At 47.0% G+C, this 19,087-nt stretch overlaps 1 protein-coding gene across 2 annotated transcripts in view; it reads left to right on the forward strand.

Moving 5' to 3' along the window:
* The first annotated feature begins 10,124 nt into the window (after nucleotides 1-10,124).
* The window catches only part of LOC102460859 (C-C chemokine receptor type 5-like), a 34,758-nt gene continuing 25,795 nt past the window's right edge, over nucleotides 10,125-19,087 (forward strand). Inside the window, exons 1-2 of one of the 2 annotated variants that reach the window (XM_075921898.2) lie at nucleotides 10,125-10,182; nucleotides 17,477-17,554. The gene's annotated coding sequence lies outside the window, so the exon portion shown is untranslated. Of the gene's footprint in view, nucleotides 10,183-17,476; nucleotides 17,555-18,090; nucleotides 18,589-19,087 lie in introns of those variants that run through there. The other variant, XM_014578610.4, reaches the window with a different exon arrangement.

Genomic DNA, 19,087 nt, shown 5'->3' on the forward strand with positions numbered 1-19,087 from the left:
TGGAGGCTGGGTCCATGGAGTGGTATTAGCCAGGGGGTAGGTGTCGTGTCCCTGCCCAAGGTTTGTGGAAGGCTGGAGAGGGATGGCACAAGACAAATGGCTTGGTCACTGTCTTTGGTCCATCCCCTCCAGGGTCCCTAGGGTTGGCCGCTGTCAGCAGACAGGCTACTGGGCTAGATGGACCTTTGGTCTGACCCAGGATGGCCATTGTAAGCTCAGGGCTCAGGGTCGGGAGTCTCAGTGGACCCCCTTGATTTTCATGCACACCTGCTCCTGGGTGGCCAGGCTGGCAGCTCTCCTGCCCTCAACAGCCACTTTCCTGTGCCTAGTGCGGAGATCGTGGACGAGGTCCACGATGTCCACACTAGCCCAGGCAGGTGCCTGCCTCTTGCGGTCCAGGGCAAGCTCCCGGGAGCCGCCAGCCTGGTCCCGGGAAGAGGGGGTGGGCTGGGGGACATCGGGTGGGTGGCTCGAGCCGTGCCAGGTGCAGGGTCTGCTGGCTGGGTGCTGGCAGGCTTGCACCTGGCACGTGCACCGTAGCCAGCCCGTGTCCCTTTAAGGGGTCCGGGGCCGGGAGGGGGGCATAGAGTTTCCCTGGTGTTGGCCAGAGTGGCCACCAGGGAAACCTGGGGAGGGCTAGCCTCCCACTAGTTTGAATTAAGGGGCTACACACCCCTTAATTCAAACTAGCTAGTTCGAACTAAGCTTAATCCTCATAAAATGAGGTTTACCTAGTTCGAACTAAGCGCTCCGCTAGTTCGATTCAAATTCGAACTAGCGGAGCGCTAGTGTAGCACCTATTAAAGTTAGTTCAAACTAACTTTGTAGTGTAGACATACCCTGAGTTATATCGACTTGTGGTGCCCATGCTCCAGGAATATTCAGAGCCAGGGGCCCTGCTCCACCAATATCTGGAGCTGGGTCTCTCCCCCAGCTGTGCCTGGAGCGGACCCCAGACCCCACCTGTCTCTCCCCCCCCATGTGTCTTCCCTCCCCCCAACCCCAGTGTCCCCTCCGACCCCAGAGAGTCTCTGCTGGAATGAAAGCTGTGCATTGCTCTCTCTTGCCTACTTGCCTGCGCACACTGCCGGCTGCTGCTGCCTATGGCAACAAGAGATGCCAGCAGCAGGCTGAGCCCTCAGGAGGGGGAGGAGGCACCAGGGGTGGACTGGCCCGGCAGGACACCGGGAATTTCCCAGTGAACTGTCCTCCAAAGGGCAGAAGGGCTGGCTGGTGGCTTCTGGAGGAGGAGGAGGGGGATTATGACGGGGCTCTGTAGCTCCTCACTTTAAATTCCCACTGTGGGGCAGAGGGAGCGCATGCGTGGTGTGCTGAAACTCCGCACAACAGCTGAGAGGGGAGACACCCGGGCATGGCGTGACATCACGGCCTGGGACTTTAAAACCGTGCAGCCCAGAGTTGCACCGTGTTGCCCAGCTCCAGGCCTGGCAAGTGGTTTGGAGCCCCAGAAGCAGCAGGGGCCCGATCACAGACTCCAGCGCTGCTAACCTGAAGGAAGAAGGTGGGGTGTGGAGGGGAGGGAAGGAGAGGGGTGAGGTGAGGTGGGGAGGGGGAAAAATAGGGGGAAGGGATGGGAGAGGAAGGGGCTTGTGCTAAGGGAAGGGAAGCAGGGCAGGAGAGGAAAGAGGAAGGTACCAAGGGACAGGGTGGAAGAGAGACAAATGCCAGGTGGTCAAGTGGAGACTGAGGAAAAGGGTAGGAGGGGAAGTGTCAGTGGGAGGGGGGACAGGGTGATGCTGGGAGAGAAGAGGGTAAGGGCACTGGAGGCTGGGGAGGGGAGAGGAGAGGAAGGTTCTGAGAGAAGGCTTGAAAGAAGGGGTGGGCATGAGGAAGGCGGGGATGGAGCAAGTCGTGTGAGGGCACAAGAGCATAAGGGGAACAGGGGCAGAGGGTGGTGAGGGGGTGGGCATCAGGGAAAAGGAGGGCAAAAGGGGCAGGGACAGTGAGGGAAGGGGGGCACCAGGAGGGTACAGGGGTAAGGGAAGGTGCAGGAGCCAGGGGATTCTGGGGGTGAAGCAGAAGGGCAGACACCTGCAGGGGAGGGACCAGCACCAGAGGAGAGAGGCAGTGCAGGTGTGTAGAGGAAGGTTGTAGGAGAGGGGACGTGGAAGGGTAGCTCACATGATCAGAGTGGGGCTACTGGAGGAGTGGGCTCAGGGAGGAAAGAAGGGCTGGTAGAGGAGGGGGGCAGGTCTCAGGAGGGATGAGTGCAGTGAGAAGGGCAGTGAGAAGGGCAGGAGTCCAAGTCAGGACAGCAGAGGAGGGTGAGGGGTTGGGGGGCAGCAGGCACCAGGGGAGCTGATGGAGCAAGGGGAGGAGACATGGCAGCAGAGGGAAAAGGTAGAGGTTTATAAGATATTTATTAACAACTTGGGTGCCACAGTGGCACATCCAAACAAGCCACATGAAGTCAGTACTGGTGCACAACACAATTCATTCTGCTCATGGGAGGAAACTCTTAGAGGGAACACTTTCCCCAGCCTCTCTGCCCCCGAGTTAATGTCACACACAGTGGGTTAATGCAATTGCAGGATAGTTGCAAGAGGGGAGTTTGGTGGGGGCCAAACTAATCCCTATTGCTAGGAGGATGGTGGGAAAAGTCTTTAGAGAGAGGGCTTTACTTCTGGTCATGTGTCCAGAGAAAACATTAAGAACATTCCCACTTAGTCACTACAGGTACAACAAAAATATAAATATATTTGATGCACGATGGAATCCACAATGGGTTTATTCTATGCTTATGCTACTATGGTGTTTGTGTGGATAACCCAGGAAAAAAGGGTACAAATATTAAAAAAGGGTGAAATATATATATTTCAATATATATTGAATATTCAATATATTCATTATAATATATTGAAGTGGGCGAGTGCTGCTTCTGACTTTCCACTTTTAATTGACCCTTGTAATCTTGTGGCACCAGCGCACTGTAGCTTTGTTTTATACCAGCAACAAGTTCTTGATTTGTAGGACCACTAACAATCAACAATAGATAAATTCTTAATAAAGTTACCCAGAGAAAAAGAAGAAAAGGGTAATTCATCAAATGATGGCCGGAGTTCGACACCCAGCTTTCAAACTTAAGTTATACAAAAGAAAGAAGTGGCAAATCTCTAAGGGTATGTCTACACTACCCTCCTAGTTCGAACTAGGAGGGTAATGTAGGCATACCGCACTTGCAAATGAAGCCCGGGATTTGAATTTCCTGGGCTTCATTTGCATAAACTGGGCGCCGCCATTTTTAAATCCCTGCTCGTTCGAACCCCGTGCCGCGCGGCTACACGCGGCACGAACTAGGTAGTTCGGACTAGGCTTCCTAGTCCGAACTACCATTACTCCTCATTTCACGAGGAGTAACGGTAGTTCGGACTAGGAAACCTAGTCCGAACTACCTAGTTCGTGCCGCGTGTAGCCGCGCGGCACAGGGTTCGAACGAGCAGCGATTTAAAAATGGTGGCGCCCAGTTTATGCAAATGAAGCCCGGGAAATTCAAATCCCGGGCTTCATTTGCAAGTGCGGTATGCCTACATTACCCCGCTAGTTCGAACTAGCGGGGTAGTGTAGACATACCCTAAGATAAGAAAAGGAATTTTCAGCAGTCTTAGCTATCAAGATTTAAGTGGTTAGAATACAATACCAAATTAAACAAAGCTTTTAGCTCAGTCTGCAAAAACTGTTCTGAAAAGAAGATCTTAATATTTTTTATGAAGGCTGAACCAATATTTATTTTGTCTGGATTTCAAGACTGGAGACAGGCATTGAATGGTCTTACATCACACGAAAAATCCTCCTGTCACAAGGAAGCAGTAATGAAGTATGCTGCTCTAAAATCACAGGTAAATGTTTCTGCACTAATGTTGGCCAGTTACAGAAAAGGATCACAATCAGCTAGGATTGCACTGCACAACATTTTTACCAGTGTTCAGTACCTAGCTCAACAAGGAATAGAATTACGTGAACATAATGAGAGTGATTTAAATTTGATGCAGCTCTTGTTGCTACACAGTACAGATTCTGAGGAACTGAGAAAGTGACTTAATCGCACAAAATACAAGTGGCTGTCACATGAGGTTAACGAAATAATTGAAATTATGGCAATGATGGCACTAAGAAAAATTGTGCAAAAGATAAAGGCTTCTAAGTTTTATGCCATTGTAATGGATGAGACGACCGATTTGTCAAGAAAAGAACAAGTAAGTTTTTCTTTAAGATTCTTTTCTAGTGACGACTGGGAGATTTGTGAGGAGTTTATTGGGTTTTACCAAACTGACGCAACGGATGCTGCTTCTCTTTTTGAAATTGTGGAAGATACACTTCTCAGGCGTGATTTGCCCTTTTCTGATTGCCAGGGGCAGTGTTACGACGGAGCCAGTAATGAGTCTGGCAAATTTACTGGGGTCCAAGCCAGAGTGATGGATCAAGAGCCGAGAATGAAATTTGTGCTCTGTGCTGCACATTCCCCTAACCTTGCCACACATGATGCTCTGCATAATATTCAAGAATGTCCTCATATGTTTTTGATGGTGAAAGATCTCACCAATGCCTTCAGGGAGTCACCAAAACGTATGGCAGCATTCAGAGAGTTTCAGCGTGAAGGGGAATCTTCTTTATGACCCTTGTGCCCAACAAGGACACTAAGGATCAGTAGCATTAAAATCACTGCTCCACAACTACAAGGCCAGGATGAACGGCCTAGATGAACTTAGTGATAGAAATACAGCCGTGTTAGTCTGGTGTAGCTGAAACAAAATACAGGACTATGTAGCACTTTAAAGACTAACAAGATGGTTTATTAGATGATGAGCTTTCGCGGGCCAGACCCACTTCCTCAGATCAAATAGTGGAAGAAAATAGTCACAACCATATATACCAAAGGATACAATTAAAAAAAAAAAAGTGAACACATATGAAAAGGACAAATCACATTTCAGAACAGAAGCGGGATGCGGGGGGAGGGTGAAGGTAAAAGTCTGTGAGCTAATGGTATTAGAGGTGATAATTGGGGAAGCTATCTTTGTAATGGGTAAGGTAGTTGGGGTCTTTGTTGAGACCGACATGTAGAGTGTCGAATTTTAGCATGAATGACAGTTCAGAGGATTCCCTTTCGAGTACAGATTTGAAATGCTTTTGAAGCAGGATGCATGTAATTAAGTCGTTGAGACAGTGTCCTTTCTGGTTGAAATGGCAAGAAACTGTTTTTTCTTTGTGATCCTGTCTAATATCTGTTTTGTGGGCATTGATCCTTTGGCGAAGTGTCTGAGACGTTTGTCCAATGTACAAAGCAGACGGACACTTTCGGCACATGATAGCATAAATGATGTTTCTGGATGCGCAGGAACATGTATTCTTGATCTTATAACTCACTTGGTTAGGTCCAATAATGGTATCAGCAGAGTGAATATGTGGACAAAGCTGGCAACGGGGTTTGTTGCAAGGGAAGGTACCAGGGTTGGTATTAGTGTGGTATGTCCTGTGGTTGTTGGTTAGAATCAACTGTTTAAAATGAACTTAGTTACTCTTCCGATGAATTTGGCTTAAAATGTAGTAGATTCTCGAAGCAACTTCAATCTTTTTCAACGTACTTTACACTAACAGTTCTTGTGAAAGCTGTGGGTCCTATAGAAGAAGCTAATGCAAAAATTCAAGACCCAAACATGTCATTGGCAAGCATTATGAAGAAAGTTGGCCTATTGCAAGAGGTGCTGAGTGGGATGTGCACTGACTCATCATAAAATCAATTCTGGGAAACAACAGTAGAGAAGGCAAGAAATCTTTTAGATGATCCTACACTCCCAAGAAAACACAAGCCACTGAGATGGCTCGACCATGGAAGCCTTCCTCACACCTTCAGTGACCCCAAAGAGTATTTTCATCAAATATATGTTGGGATTATTGATGCTTGCAAAGTTGCCATTGAACAGAGGTTTTCAACAGAAAGCTTTACATTCACAGTAAAATTGGAGAAGCTTATAACTGAGGCAGCAAATGGCTCGAAACAGGACATTGTCCCAATAAGTGAAGCTTTCCATGGTGACATTAACATGGAGAAGCTATTTCTTCATTTAGAAATGTTGAGTGATATTTGCAGATCGAGAAATTGCCAGCTTAATTCGGTGAGCGAAGTGAAGCAATTTCTAAAACAAAAAGACTTAAGTGACATGTCAGAAGTTACAATTCTCCTGAAATTATTCTACACAATTCTGACTACAACCTGCACCGCTGAGCGATCATTCAGTTGCTTGTGCCAACTGAAAAATTATTTGCGAACGACAATGGGCCAAGAACTTCTAAATCACTTGGCATTTCTGCACGTTCATAAGAACTCTACCTCTGAATTGGACATTGCAAGTCTCCTGGATGACTTCATTTCTAGAACCAAACAACGACAAAAAGTGTTTGCTGCCTCCTGAAGAGCATTGCAAAAGAAGGGGCTATGTTTGTTTTAATTTTAGAAAGTATCTGCTCTTGAGGGTTATTGATCAAAGAGTGCTTGGTTGTTTCCATATTCAAAAGAGTATTCATAACATTGATATTCTTAGTTAATTTCTTATGATAGTGATATTGTGCAATAAAGGGAAACTTAAACGCTTACTGTTTCCAGTCCATTTTTACATTAATAAAATATATATCAGCTTACAGGGCAGGTGGGCGGGCAGAGAATGGGGAGACTAGATCCATTTTGGGCACCACCAAAAATTATACAAACCTGATGCACCTACTAGCACCACCTCCAGAGCCCCCCATGTCCGTCCCTTCCTCCTCCTTTTCTGAGCACTGCAGCAGCTGGATTCAACATGGCGCTTAGCCCCAGCTGAGTGCCGTGACAGCTGGGCCCCCGCTGAGCACAGCTGCTGCACTCGGCCAGGGCCAACTGCCACGTGGAGCCCAGCTTCTGCCCCAGATGAGTGCTGCAATTGCCCGTCACACAGCCCTGCCTGCTGGGTGTCTACCGGTGCTGGAACCAGGGCCACGGCCTGACTCCAGCCATAGCACATCCGGTTGCCCGCCAGGCTACTCACCTTGCTGCAGCGTGGGGAACCCAAGTGGGCAGGGTTCGTTAGCAGCTGGGGGTGTGGCCTGGCAGTGTGCCGCAGCCTGGCAGGCAGGAGTTCCCAGCCTGCTGGGGACTGGTGGTTGGGAACCGCTGCATTCGGAGGCTGTGATACTCTATGGAGCAGCTACTAGAGGAGGATGAGCCACACTTTTAGTGAGTTTCACAAATATTGGCTGGAAAAAGAGCAATGTTAAGATTTAGAAATCCTGGGTTCTATTCTGAAGGAGAATGTGCTCTGCCCTTTGTTTATAAAACTTTCACTTTGGACTTTGTCCCCTCACCTCTGATCTCAGCCCCCCAGCCACTCTGACTCTCCCCCTTCTGCTCATCTCCACCCCTGGCTCCTGTCCATCTTTTTGTCAGCACTCCTTTGCTTTCGAGTCTAGCTTCCCCCTTCCTTCCCCTCCACACAGTGCAGCAGGAGGAACTGGATAGCATAAGAGATGCAATCTCCCAACAGTCCTGCTCCCTGACCCCAGCAGGTGGAAGACAGTCACAGGCAAATGCTTCTTCAAACTCTGGGCCCATGCTTAGTCACTCTGGCTACGTCTAGACTGCAAGCCTCTTTCGAAAGAGGCTTTTTCGAAAGATACTTTCGAAAAAGCCTCTTTTGAAAAAGAACATCTAGACTGCAAGCAGTACTTTTGAAAAAGCAAGCCGCTTTTTCGAAAGAGAGCACCCAGGCAGTCTGGATGCTCTCTTTCGAAAAAGCCCTGTTTGCATTCAAGAACGCCTTTTTCAAAAGAGCACTTTTGAAAAAAAGGCATTCTTCCTCGTGAAATGAGGAGTAGCGCCGTCGAAAGAAAAGCCGTGTTTTTTCGATTTAATTTCAAAAGAACGCGGCTTTGGTCTAGACGCAGGTGAAGTTTTTTTGAAAAAAGGCTACTTTTTTCGAAAAAACTCTGCAGTCTAGACACAGCCCATGTGAAGATGAAACATGCTCAGTCTAAAGGGAAGCATCAGCAAATTTACTTGCCAGCTTCTAACAAGTATGCACAAACTTATTTTTTAGAAACTTATTTCACCATTATTTTTCTTCATGATCATAAAGGTCACGGTTTGCTTGACTAAAAAGAAGGGAAAGACCAAATGGTAATAAGCAAAAGTTATTGGATTTTTACAACAATCTTCAGGGAGACATTAGATGAATGTTGTGTTCACTCGTAAATGTTAATAACTATTGTTGCATGGTTCCAGAGTGCACCAGTCATTCTGGAGAGGCAATCAATGAAAGTGCAGTTCAATGCCAGAAAATAGGCTAAAACGAGGACAACCGTGTTCAATGGATCTGTTCCCGGTGCATGTTCAGTCATATCATCTAGCTTTGGAAATAGAAATAAAATGAATGGTCTTTTGTTATGTTATTTCTTTTTATCCCCTTCTTTCTCTGGCCACCAACCCCACAGAACCAAAAGGGCAGAGAGAGCTTTGGAGAGGTGAGGCTGACGGGGCAGAAGGGACAGTGCTGGGGGCTGCCCAGAGTGCGACACAATGACCCCTTGCTAGCCCTTAGAGCTGCCTGGAGTGCACTGCGCTGTGCTCTGGTGGTGATTTAAAAGATCTGGGGCTCCAGCCACTGCCATTTCTGTAATAGTGGGGGCAGCAGCCAGGCGCCCCTGGCCCTTTTGAACCCCTTAGACACCAGGGCCAGTGACCCCTGTTGGTGGGACTGACTTCAGATTCTATTCCACCTTGTGCTTTATGATGACACTTGTTTATTATGTCTCAGACAATTATACCTTTGCAGCCTCACTGACGCCAATGGGTTTGCAAGGCTGCTCCTGAGAGTTTAATTTGGTCTGCACCATCATTATCACCAGTGTGTGTGTGAAATGGAGAGAACTCAGATTGACTCTTACTATAGAGTTTTTAGGTCCAGTAATTAAGAAATCGTCGCTTTATTTAAAGTCTCAGAGGGGTATTCATGTTGTCTGTATCTGCAGAAACAACAAAGAGTCTGAGAAAAATGGGTTTTACCCATGAAAACTTACGCCCAAATAAATCTGAAGGGTATGTCTACACTACCAACCTAGTTCGAACTAGGGTGGTAATGTAGGCAACCGGCGTTGCAAATGAAGCCCGGGAAATTCAAATCCCGGGCTTCATTTGCATCTCGCCGGGCGCCACCATTTTTAAATGTCCGCTAGTGCGGACTCCGTGCCCGCGGCTACACACGGCACGGACTAGGTAGTTCGGACTAGTTGGACTAGGTAGTTCGGACTACTCACGAGGAGTAATGGTAGTTCGGAATAGGAAGCCTAGTCTGAACTACCTAGTCCGTGCCACGTGTAGCCGCGGGCACAGAGTCCGCACTAGCAGACATTTAAAAATGGCGGTGCCCGGCGAGATGCAAATGAAACCCGGGAAATTCAAATCCAGAGCTTCATTTGCAACTCCGGTTGCCTACATTAACCACCCTAGTTCGAACTAGGGTGGTAGTGTAGACATACCCTTAGTCTTTAAGGTGACATGGGAATCCTCATTTTATTTGTGAACTCAGCAGATTTGATATGGAAATCATTGAGAGGCCATAAACATGGAGCACCATGCTGATATTTTGCAGAGTAGAATATCTTTTTAAATGCAAATGCCAAATACTTCGTGTTATTTTTTGAATACACTATTTTTGACTGTACTTGAATTTTTCTTAGTCATTGCTTCATGGACACAATTTTGTTCATGATACCCAAGGCCTGGTCCAATTCCCAGCTAAGTTAATGGAAAGACCTCAAAGGGAGTTGGAGTGTGTCACTGGTGTTAATACTTCAAAAACATGTATTAGGTTAGACTCCTGTGACAATGTACAATGCTGACAATGGGACAAGTGCAGATCCTGCACGAATGAATCTGTGATACTGAAGTCCTGATAAATCAGTTCTGCACTCTCAAAATGTTAGAATTAAATGGACTTTGATTAATGAAGATCTATTTTAACGATTTTTCATTTCCTGCTATAATGCTTGCAAAATATCTTAAGACGAGGCAGAACTTACCTCACACAGGAAACTCAAAGTTTCATAGCTTCTGAGGGTGTAAAGAAGTTTGATCATCTTATTGATCACAGAAACAAAGACACAGTTATCATCCATGAAAAGCTTCGTAAATCTGTGAGTATTTCATCTTTCTTTACTTTCATATATATGAAGTGGAAAGGAATAAGTGAATGGTTAGAATTAGCACTAATGATGGTGTAATTAGACAAGAGATGAAGAACCATTTAATCAGTAAACAAGGAAGGAAATAGGACAGGGATGGATCTAGGTGTGAATGCAATGCAATGGGATGCTACCCAAAGCCATAAGAACAAGCAGGAGAAATCATGTTGAAAATGTCTGACAAATATTATATACAAATAATATGGAATTTGTTTTGAAATTGCTTCAGGAAAACATTGATTTGAAAAATGGATTTAATCTTAGAACAGGAGCACATTAAACATATTTGAAATCCTTCATATCTAGTCTAGTGAGTATCAGTTTTATTGCCTGCCATGAGCCAAGCTCACAATTCTCTTAATGTTAGTGAGGATTTATAAGAGTGAGTCCACACGCACTATGTGGAAAATATACCATTTAACATTTGACCTCCCCACATAAAGAGACACTCTTCTGTTTAGAGAGAACTTAAACCTGTGGCAACAGGACTCCAGAAAAACTGCTGGGGCTTTTGCAATGGCAACTGGTAGAAACCCTGCTTTCAGATAATGTGCCACTCCAGGGTAACAGAGCAGTCATACTTACATGGAATATAGCAGTGGTGCTTTACTTCTTCTGTACTCAGACTTAACTCCCCTGTTTAGCAAAATGGGAAGGACCAGGTGGTTGGAACCTTCTGACACTTGGCTTTGACACCTAAGGTTTGGACTCTGTCACACAGCATTAATAAGCATGTTTATATTTACCTGCACCCTGAAAGGGCTGTGACTGCAAGAACTGTTAGTCTCAACACACACAAAAAGACAAGAGAAGGCAGTGCCTACATTATCACTTTAGCCCAGGGATTGGAGCACTCACCCTGGATGTAGAAGACACAGGTTCATTCCCCCCCCCCCCGCCTGAGGGGAAAAAGAGGATATGAACAAGGGTCTCCCAGGAAATACTCTAACCACTTAACAATGGGATATTCTGGTGTGGGACTCTCTGTCTGTCTTATTAACAGGGGTGGAGAGTTATATGGGCTATGATGGATAAAAGGAGTGCTGGCCAGCACTTGGTGACTAAAGGGTTAAACTCTAGCACTCAGAAGCTACGTCTAGACTATGAGATTTTTGCGGGATACCAGAGGTATCCCGCAAAACCCCCACTGCATCCAAGGAACGCGTTTGCTCTTCCACGTTTTTTTGCGGAAGAGCAAATGCACTCTTTCAGGGAGCCCTGTATACCTTGTTTCATGAGGCACAAGGGCTCCACTGAAAGAGGAGGCTTTGCTGCCATTTGTCCCTATTTAGACGGGGCCAAATGGTGGAAAAAGCTACACAAAGTGCGCTCTGCAAAAGGTGGAGGCCCACAAAAGACCTTAATACCTTGCCCTTATAGGCTCTGCTTACAAAAAACACTCCACAGTCACAGATGTACTAACTCGGGAAGGTAGGCTGCCACCATCAAGTGATTTTTTTAAGGAACCCTGAAAAAAAAATCAGGAAGGAAGATTCCTTCCCTGGGGTTTCCCAAGCTCTTCTGCCAAAACAGAACTTGAAAAAGGAACAAAAGAACACACAGAAAACAAACTGTCTTTGATAGCTGATCTCCCAGGCGAGGCAGATACACATATAGCCCTCCTGTTACCTTCCAGGGCATAAGAATCAAATCATGGCCTTAAAAAGGGGTATTTTATTAACAAAACAAAAATAGACTTGATAAAGCATACTTGGTTGTTAAGTGTTAGAGAGCAACTAGAAAAGAACAGATCAAAACACACAGAAACAATCTCTTTGGGCTGTAGCTTCAGTAAGGCACGTGGGGAAGGGAAGGCACATGGAATTCACAGAGAGAAGTTTAACCCAACAACCAGAACAAAGAAAAATACCCTGGTTGTGACTAAATATACATTTTCCCCTTATTTACTCATGATACCTTCACGGTCCAGTCAACTTCCATGCCCCAAATTCCTTGGAGGCATGGTAGTCCTGATTATTGCATATTGTTTCCTCCAGACCCTAACTTAGAACTCATACAAAGGAAGAGCAGCAAGGCATCTATATACAATTCAGATTTCAGCACTGTATTCCATTGGTTCTTCTGGGTCCCTGCCAACACCCTTAGCTACCTGAGTTTAACTCTTTAGTCACCAACTGCTGGCCAGCACTCTTCCTATCCATCACATATGCCCTTGCTGCCCAGGCTCCAGAAATATTCCTGACCTGGGGGCCCAGTTACAGGAAAGTTCAGGGACAGATCTTTACCCCAGACTCACCTGATGCTCCTGCATACTCCGCCTGCCCTGATGCATCCTCTGGCCCACCCACCACCAGGTGATTTCAAATATTTAAAAGTCTCCAGGTGGCTCTCAGAGCTGGATGTGGGGTGGAGGGACTGCATGCTCAGTGCATGTACTGTCTTCCAAAGGGTCAGAAATGGGTTATTGGCTGAATTGTGCCAGGTTGTGGTATACTTAGATAATGTTTTTGCAACAGGAGACAAAGTAGTTCTTTGGAACCCAGATGAAGTTCGACAAAGGTTAAAGGATTGTGACTCAAGCATTCAAAATGTGTTTGTGTTCAACGAAAGTGTTTATTCAAGACATGGTATTTCAGAAAAAGGACTGCAATCACTAGAAGAGAAGGTTAAAGCAATCACAAATGCTCCAATTCTGAAAAGTGTGAGAAAACTTTGACCAGAAGTTGCATCTCGTGTCCAAGCCCAGTTGGGGGGGGGGGGGGAAGAGAGAGAGAGAGAGAAAGAAAGAAAATGCAGTAGTGGGCTGTGCCACAAAGCAATAGTTGATAAATCTGTGACAACAGGCAATTTTCTTACCATGGAAATGGCCAAGAAGGTGTTGAATCAGATTACACAACAATTATACTATTCCACAGTCTAATGGATGGAAGTCATTCTGGTCTGAGTAGCTGTCTCTAACTATGGAGGGACTTTGTTTCTTGTTTAGCACACATGAACTAAGACTAAGCATCGTCTAAAACACTGCCATTGTCTTTACTGTTGAGGAATTCCAGGCTTTTTTTGAACGGTAAGGGGATCAAAACCTTTGCTCCCCACTACCCATCCACAAACAAACTAGTCAAGAGGGCTGTTCAATCTTTTCAAAATGGACTCTGGAAGGTTACTAAGGGGCTGGAACAATTCACACTTTGTCCCCAGTAGAAAGTATCATGAAGGCTTCCCCCGCCGTAGCTCTGCAGTTTCAGTGGGTGGATGAAGGACAGAGGAAAAGAAATCAGGAAGATAGTTGTTCTGTGCAGAATCAACCTCCCAAAAGTCCAAGGGAACTTACACTGCAAGATATGGGTTTCTTTGAGGACAAGTCTGTGGACATTTGTAAAAGATGCCTAGTTATGAATTATGGGTTTTGTTTGCAAGAATATTTGCAGAACTCATGCAGCTGTACCTACACAATGATACACACTGAAAAGGACGTTAGCTATCTTCCCAACAGGGAGAGGAAAAAACACAATGTGACTTAGGTGAGCCCTTGCACATCACAAATAGAGAATTATAAATAATAAATATTCAAGGTTATATTTGTACTGACTAATTCATAAGAAATCCAATAAATATCAAAGAAATATTTTGTTTGAATAAAACCTCTGAATAATATTAATAAATAGCAGAACCTGTTCCCATGTGATTTACAAACAGGTTCCTACCTCTTCTATTTGATTAAAGAGATCTATTATACCCAATTGCCATGTTCAGACAATAGGCATTTCTGGTATTAAGGAAATATCACAACAGTGTTCAGGCAAAAGGCCATTGCAATAAGAGGAAATAAAATCTTGAATCAAGTTGATCATTTTAAACCAATATTACATTTTGGCAGAACCCAGTAATTACAAAAAGATACCTAACTACGGATATATTCAAAAGGGACATTGGACAGCATCTCTCCTCCCCCACATACAAAAAAGATTTACAGTAAGAGAATATGGACCAACAAAGACGACGGTGTTTAAATAATTAGATGCTCTCCAAGGTGGTTTTGAAATAATTGGATTCCATGTTTCCATCAGTATAGGCAATCCAACTCCCTGAGAGGCAGTAGCTAGGTTAACAATAAACTTGCTCCATCAACTTATCTAAGCTTCCACATAGACAGCTCTAAGTTTAACTATATGACACATTTTCACACCCCTGAGCCAACCTAATTTCCTATTGCAGACAAGCTGCAAACACCGGATATTTCAAATTATATTTGAATATGCTACAAAAGTGTTTAGTACAGTCAGAAAAAATTGATGCCATTTTGTGTACTTAAGGCCTGATCTGACTCCCAAAAAAGTTAATGGGAAGACAGTAGTGAAAGTTGTAAGTAGGCCCTGTTCCTGCAAACTGAAACACTAGTTCAGACTTTACCCACAGGAAGTGAAATTTGTGGGACTCCATAGGGTATGTCTACACTGCAGTTAATTCAAAATAACAGCCATTATTTCGAATTAACTTCAATAGCGTCTATACATGCAAACAGCTATTTCGAATTTAATTCGAAATAGCAGGGCGCTTATTTTGAATTTGGTAAACCTCATTCTACAAGGAGTAACGCCAAATTCGAAATAGCTAATTCGAAATAAGTGCTGTGTAGACACTTAATTCGAATTAGGGGGCCTCCAGCCCTTCCCAGTTTCCCCTGGTGGCCTCTCTGGGCCAAACCAGGAAAACTCCTCTCCTCTCCCCCAGCCCCGGAGCCCTTAAACGGGTAGACTCTGGCCAGACGGCACGTGCCAGAGCCAGGCCTGCCAGCAGTCTCTGCCCCTGACCTAGTGGCCCCAGGATGAGTCAGGCAGCCAGTGCCAGCCAGCCGTCCCCAACCGAGTCCCTCAGCACCCAGGGACCAGTCAGAGGCTGTAGACAGTGTGTGCCCACCTGGACTGGTGCAGAGATCGTGGACCTCAGAGGTTTCGGGGGAGGCCCCAATGTCCATGATCTGCACAACAGGAGAAGGAACCCAGCCGTCTATGGCCACTTAGCAGCCACCAGGGCCCAGAAAGGCTCCTAGGTGCACCTAGGAGCAGGTGAGCCTGAAATTAAAGAGTTATGGCAGGGGGTTGCCAGGGCCACCAGGGGCGGTGCTGCAGCAGGGGCGGACACCTGCCCCTACTTCCCTGCCCTCAACCGCATCCTGGGGGCCGGGACATTCCGCGTCACCCCAGGGGGCAGCGAGCCAAGACCAGAGGGCCCTGACCTAGGAGTGGCAGAAGGGCCAGCACAGAGGGTGCCATGCCAGTGGGATTCCCGAGCTGTCCTGGCACTGGAGTCAGCAGGGTCATCAGGGGAGGCCACACCAGGTAAGTGCCATCACTGTCCCCTACCCGGGGGAGGGGGGCAGAGAGCAGAGAGGGAGACCAGGGACTGTGCGCATGGGCCATGCCTCCTATGGATCATGCAGCCACCTGTGCATTTGCAGGCACGTGCCGTGCCACCCTTGGGAAGGTGGCTCCAGCTGCATGCCACACAGGGGCTGTGGCCCGATAGCCACACGTGTGTGTGACGAGACCTGACATGCTCCTGACCCTGGGGTGGGACCCAGCAGGATACCTTCCCTCCACATGCCCCCCTCTACACAGAGGCAGGGGACATCTCCCCCCACCTCGGCCACACTATACACGGCACAGGAGCATGGGTGCAGCCTTGGGGCAGCTCCCACTCCCGAGGAGAGCCAGACATCCCGACCATGGCCTCTGTGCAAGCATGTCGGCTCTGACAATGCAGGGCATGGTTGTCCTCACCTCGCAGGGGGCGCTGGGCATCATCCACTGTGTCCCCAGGGAGAACTGACCATTCCCCTTCTTTCTCCACAGCCACACCAGCTGCACATGCAGGGCGCACCACCCTGCCTGGGACATGGTCCCATACCCAAGGGCTCCTCCAGACCACCAGCACACGACAGGGGTACCGGGACCAGCACCTGGTGCCCTGCGAGCCCTGCTCTGCACCATCCAGGCCTGGGTGCAAGAGGACCTGCAGCTCCCCCGGAAGCAGCTTGCCCTGGACTGTGCCATGTGCTCACACTTGCAGGCCCTGCTCCAGAGCATGCTGCCCCGTGCCTCCCCAGCGCCTGCTGCCCCCTCAGCTACTCCTGCTCCCCCCCTCAATCTCCACACCCCCCACCTCAACCTCCACTCCCTCCTCCCCATCCCCCCAGGGATGCCGAGGCCCCCGCAGCCACTGTGTTGGGAGACATGTGGCCTGAAGAGACCCCCACCCAGAGCGCTGAGCTTCCCCTCCCCCTTCCTCTCCTTGCTTCTCCCTTCCAGATTTCCCCCCTCCCCTCTCCCACCCTCTCTCCTCCTGTCTCCCTTCCCCAGAGTTTCATTCCCCCTTCCCAGTTTTGTTAAATAAAGACAGTTTGTATTTAGGAAAAACACATGTCTTTTATTTGACAGCAGGAAGTGGGGCTAGGGAGGGGTAGAGTGGAAGGATGTGAGGGATGAATGGGGCACGAGCCCCCAGTGGAGAGGTCCAGGGAGGCTCTGAGGGCTCCTTGGGGTAGACGCTGTCCCTCAGGGCCTCCTGGATCCTGACAGCCCCCCAATGAATCCCCCTAATGGCAGCCTGCAGCAAGTGCAGCCAGGCTGATGGCAACAACCCCACGAGATGCACCGGCATGCCCAGGGGCACCACTGGCTCCATGTGGCCAAGTGCTGTGGTGTCCTGAGTGCGGGCACTCCAAGACAGGACTGCTTTGCTGTCCCTCATCGAAGTAGGCAAGTGGGAAACCCTGAGAACTGTCTGTCCGGGGTGGCAGTAGGGTCCCTTTAAGCATGGAGCTCAGTTAGCCTCAGGCAGCAGCTCCACACACTAAGTCCTAACCTGATGCCCTGCCAGCACTGGTTCTGGCCATCCTTAACTTCGGTTCAGGGTCCACTCAGTGTGGATTTGCTATTTCGAAATAGCAAAACTCTATTTCGAAATAGTTTGTGTATAGATGCATTATTTTGAATTAGCTTAATTCGAATTAACTATTTCGAATTAAGCTAACTCAAATTAACGCTGTAGTGTAGACATACCCATACAGAGTTCACACAAGTGAATCTACAGAACTGGGGATCTAAGCCCTCAGTTCTGCATTTAACATGCACGCGGAAAATTCAGCACTGTAATATTTGCATTACATTCTAAGTGGTTGCTGAAGGTCTCTTTTTAGAAAGAAGAACTGCTCCTTTTTGTATATTGCTTGCAAAATATCTACGATGAGGAAAAGTTCTCTTATGCAGCAAATTTTATTTCCCAGCTTCTGAAGATATAAATAAGATCAACTGCCCTATTGACCACAGGAATGAAGACACAGTTATAATCCATAAGAAGTTTGGTAAGAGTATCTCATCTATCTTTTCACTCTCCAATATATATGTATAAATGTATCAGTTGGAAAGGTAGAGTAAATTATTAAGAATTAGCAAGAATGATGATTTAATTAAGCAAGGCACACAGCCTTCAGAACCATTTGAGCAGGAAGCCAGGAAGGAAACAAGACAGGGATGGAGCTAGTTGGGAATGCAGTGGAATAAAGTGCTGCCCAACACCATAACAACAACGAGGAGAAATCATGTTGAAAAATGTCTGACAAATATTAAAAACAATTCCTGATTTTGTTTCCAAAACTGATGCAGGAAATCATTATGTTTTTAAACAGCTTTATCTAAGAACACAACCATGTTCAAAATAAAATGCTTCATATCTCATTAACTAGGTCTGCCAGGAGCTGAGCTCACAAAATGTATTATTGTTAGTGTGGATTCATATGGGTAAGTCCAGTGCATTATGTGGTGACTACCATTTAACATCTTATCTTCCCACATAAAGAGGCTCTCTTGTGGTTAAAGATCATTTAAATCTGTGGCAGGAATGGTCCAGAAAAATTGTACTGACTCTTGCAATAAAGACTGGGTAGAAGCTCTGCTATCATATAATGTGCAATTCCATTGTAACTGAGCAGTGGTACTTATATATGATAGAGCAGTGGTTTTCATCCTCTTCTGTACTCAGAGGCATCTGCCCCATTTGGGAAGGACAATGTGACTGGAACCTTATGGCACTTTCCTATGACCCCCAAGATTGGGACTCTGTCACCCAGTATTATCCTGCATGTTAATATTTAACTGCACCCTGAAAGGGCTGTGACTACAGGAGCTGTAAAGTCTCTAGCTTGTTTGAATTGCTTCAGTCTGACTTTTTTTGAATTAGTCATATGGGAGGAAGTAAGACCCAGTTATTAAAGCCCAGAACTGGACACTAGAGTGCCAGGTCCTGTTACCACAGTTGTCACAGACTTCCTTGTGATCTTGAGGCACTCGGTCTGGGAGTGGGCAATAATTGTTGAGGAGAGGCCACTCCAAGATTTTGGTAAGTGGTCAAGGACTGCACTTTTCTATGGAAGGAGTTTGGGGTCTGGGGCAGAGGTTGGGTGCAGAAGGGAACTCGGAGTAGGGAACTGGGGTGCAAGAGAAGGTGTGGAGTCTGAGAGGGAGTTTGGGTGAAGGAGGGGGTTGTGACCTGTGAAAGGTGATTGGGCTGCAGGTCCTGGAGGGGGTGTGGGTGCAAGAGAGGATTCTGACCTGGGGGAGGAATGTCAGAGGAGGTACAGGGAGCTGTGCCTTGGGGCAGGAAGGTACAGAGGGTTTCAGATGCTGACCTGGGGCAGGGAGATGGGATGCGGGAGATGGTGGAGTGCCAGAGGCAGGCTCTGGCCAGGAGGTGCTTACCTAGGCAGCTCCCAGCCAGTAGCCCAGCAGGACCAGCCCCAGACCACTCAAAGCAGCTAGCTGTTCTAAGTGGCTCTCTGCACCATGAGCAGGGGACGGGAATGCTTTGGTTCTGGCCATTAGGAGATGAAAGACTGTGC

Source organism: Pelodiscus sinensis, chromosome 2, assembly GCF_052426305.1.
Source record: "Pelodiscus sinensis isolate ZL-2025 chromosome 2, ASM5242630v1, whole genome shotgun sequence".
Taxonomy (NCBI): Eukaryota; Metazoa; Chordata; order Testudines; family Trionychidae; genus Pelodiscus; species Pelodiscus sinensis.